Source organism: Nicotiana sylvestris, chromosome 6 (genome assembly GCF_000393655.2).
Source record: "Nicotiana sylvestris chromosome 6, ASM39365v2, whole genome shotgun sequence".
In the NCBI taxonomy this organism is placed as follows: domain Eukaryota; kingdom Viridiplantae; phylum Streptophyta; class Magnoliopsida; order Solanales; family Solanaceae; genus Nicotiana; species Nicotiana sylvestris.
In genome coordinates, this window is record NC_091062.1 from 120,258,073 (window position 1) to 120,262,048 (window position 3,976).

Here is a 3,976-nt window from a genome sequence, read left to right on the forward strand (position 1 = left end):
CTGGTGAATCATGGGAGCGATTCTATGACATTTTTCGCACTTTCGGACGAATTCTTTGGTGTCTTTTTCCATGTTGTCCCAATAGTAGCATGCTCTGATCACTTTCCGGACTAAGGAGTCGGCGCCGGAATGATTTCCACAAGTACCCTAGTAAATTTCTCAGAGTACATAGTCTGTGCCACCTGGACTTAGGCATACCGCTAGGGGGCCATCAAAAGTTCTCCTATACAGAATCTCATTTTCGTCGAGCGAGAACTAGGCTGCTTTGGTTTGCAAAGCCCTTGATTCTTTTGGATCTGCGAGCAACTTCCCATCCTTTAAATAATAAATATATTATTCCTCTAATCCCATGTTAGGCTGGATTAATTATTTCCGCGTGACCTTCCTCGACCACTGATTTAAATAATTGGACAATAGCCCTGGGGAGTAGGTCCTCTTCTTTAATAGAAGATCTCAGATTCGTGAGGGCATTGACCTTGCTGTTCTGCTCTCGAGGTACATGGACTAAGGTCCATTCTTTGAAGCGATGCAATGCGACTTGAATTTTGTCCAAGTATCTCTGCATCTTGTCTTCTCGATCTTCGTAGCTCCCATTCACCTGGATTACTATGAGGAGTGAATCACCTTTCGCCTCGATGGTCTCAGCTCCCAAGATTTTGGCCAGTTCTAAACCTGCAATCATAGTCTCGTACTCGGCTTCATTGTTAGTCAATTTTGTGATTTTTATGGATTGTTTGATTATGCAGCCAACATGTTGCTTTAGGACTATACCGAGCGCGGATCCTCATATGTTTGTGGCACCGTTTGTGAATAGGGTCCATACCCCAGAAGACGTGCCTGATTTTAATAAAAGCTCCCTTTATACCTCGGGTAAAAGGGAGGGTGAAAAATCGGCCATGAAGTCCGCCAGAATTTGGGACTTGATGGTCGTTCTAGGTTGATACTCGATATCATACCCTCCGAGTTCGATGGCCCATTTGGCCAGTCAGCCCGATAGCTCGGGTTTATGCAGTATGCTCCAAAGGAGGTATGTCGGTAGAACGCAGATATGGTGATATTGAAAATAGGGCTTCATCTTTCGCGAGGAGCTTATTAGCGCGAGAGCCAATTTTTCTAAATGGGGATACCTGGTTTCGGTATCCCCAAGGTCTAGCTTACATAATAAATAGGAAATTGCGTACCTTTCTCCTCCCAAACCAGTACGCCGCTTACTGCTATTTCAGACATGGCCAGGTACAGATATAGTGTTTCATCCTCCTTTGGTGTATGCAGCAAAGGTGGACTAGAAAGATATCGTTTTAGTTCCTCCAAGGCGTGTTGGCATTCTGGAGTCCATTTGAAGTTGTTCTTTCTTTTGAGTAAAGAGAAGAAATGATGGCTCTTGTCTGATGACCTTGATATGAATCTGCCCAGGGCCACTATCCGCCCTATTAGTCGTTGTATGGCCTTTACATTGTTCACCACAGTGATTTATTCGATGGCCTTTCTTTTGTCATGATTAATATCGATCCCCCTGTTTGATACCATGAAGCACATGAATTTGCTGGAATCCACTCCGAAGGCGCACTTCTCGGGGTTGAGCTTTATGTTGTAACTTTTGAGGATGTCGAAAGTTTCCTGCAAATGAGTCAAATGGTCCTCTGTGCCCAGGGACTTAACTAGCATATCATCAATATATACCTCCATTGATTTACGCACTTGATGCACGAACATTTTATTAACTAGGCACTGGTATATTGCCCCTGTGTTTTTTTAGCCCGAATGGCATTATGTTGTAGTAGTAGGTACCATACTTTGTGACGAATGAGGTTTTTTCCCTGTCTTCGGGGTTCATCTAAATTTGATTATACCCTGAGTAGACATCGAGAAAGGTGAGGGTCTCGTGGCCAGCCGTAGCATCGATCAGACGATCGATATTAGGCAATGGGAAGGAATCTTTGGGACACACATTATTCAAGTCTTTATAATCTACACACATTCTTAGCTTGTTTCCCTTTTTAGACACCCTCTACTACGTTGGCCAGTCATTCGGGGTACTTTAGCTCTCTAATGGATCCTATTTTAAGAAGTTTCGTTACCTCTTCTTTGATGAAGGCAAGTTTTACCTCGGACTATGGTCTTATCTTTTGCTTTATAGGTTTACACTTGGGATTGATGCTCAGCCTGTGGGAGGTTATTTTTGGCGGAATTCCTATCATATCTAAGTGGGACCAAGCAAAACAGTCGATATCGTTACTAAGAAATTGAATTAACCCTTTCCTGAGTTTGGGGGATAACCCCGTTCCCAAGAATACCTTACGATCCGGGAGGTGTTCAATTAAAATGGTCTACTCCAGCTCTTCGACTGTTGATTTAGTTGCGTCCGATTCTTTGGGGGCGACGTAGCGAAGAAATATTCTTCATCGTCCTTGGGGGTCTGTGTGTTCCTAACCTCGTCTGAGATCGGGTGTGTGGGGGTCGGTGCCTTATTGTGAACTACGAACATTTCTTTTGCTTCCCGTTGTTCTCCATATATGGTTGTTATACCGTCCTTCGTGGGAAATTTTATCACCTGGTGTAAGTTTGATGGCAGTGCCCTCATGCTGTGTATCCAAGACCTACCAAGCAATATATTGTACCTTATGTCGCCATTGATGACTTGGAACTCGGTGTTCTAAATCATGCCCGGACGTGTCGATCGGGAGGGTGATCTCTCCTTTTGTTACTTCGCTGGTCATGTTGAAGCCGTGGATGACTCGAGGGATGGGGGCGACTCGGTCGAGCAGCCCCAGTTTTCGTACTACCTCTGATCTAATTATGTTGGCCGAGCTGCCTGGATCCACGAGCACACATTTTATCCTGGTATTGTTTAAAAGAAACGAGATCACCAGTGCATCGTTGTGCGGTTCTTTCATGGCCTCAAGATCCTCCTCACTGAACGTGAGGGTGTCTTCAGGCATGTGGTTTCGGGTTGATCCTTCTTCTATGGTAAACATTCTTGTCTATTTGAACATGGGTCCTTGGAGGACGTTGGTTCCTCCAATAATCAAATGGACGTCGTGTTAGAGAGTCTCCCCTTCCATTCGGATTGAGTTTTGCAGTGGTGTACCGACATCTGGAGTAGTCATGTCCTTCTCTTTGTGGTTTTCGAGGTTGTTATTCTTAACTCTATTCACTGAGCCAGACATTTTGTCCTGAAATAGAAGATCTTGGACAAGAAAAAAGGTGAAAGGCAACTTGCGTTGTGTAATGAAACCAGCAAGAAAATAATCACTATTAGTTTTAACCCCACGGTGGGTGCCAAACTATTTACCGTGAAAAATGGTAATAACAATTAAATTTGTTGATGGGACTCTAAAAATATGTGATCTATTTTTATGCTAGTTGTTAAGCAGTTGACTGGGTATGTGAAGTGTAAAGACGAAATGCGAACTAAAGTAGAGTTATAGCCAAACCGAGGGGTTAGCCATTCGGGCCTCGAACTGACCAATAAGGGGCCTCGAGGTTGATTCTTGGGCTCGGGCTCGAGCTATCGGGGATAATCGGGAAAGGGTAACAGTTAGGATATAATTAAGGGAGGCTCTTTATGGCTAATGAGAAGCCGTAAATGAAGAGCAAGTATGAAGTCAACAAATGAGAGCAATAATATCGAAGGAATACGTTAGAGAGAAAAGAGAGAGAGATTTGTTATTTATCTTGTTTATAGTAGTTGTAGCAACAACATCCCCCCTACAAAACGATAAGGATTCCTTTTATATAGAAGGGGGAATCCCGACATAGTACAAAATGCATTAATTATAAAGGTAGGGGGATGGGACAACTAGATAGCATTAGGCTTTGTAAATATCAGTTGCGTGCCTTGGGAACTCCCCTCTCCCCTATTATAGCTGTTGGTATGCGCTGCCCCCCCCCCTCCCCCGGGGCCGAAACCCGATGACTCCCGAAGGTGGGTCTCGACCTCGGCTTCGAACCTCGAGAAGCATGTTTGCGAGTCAAC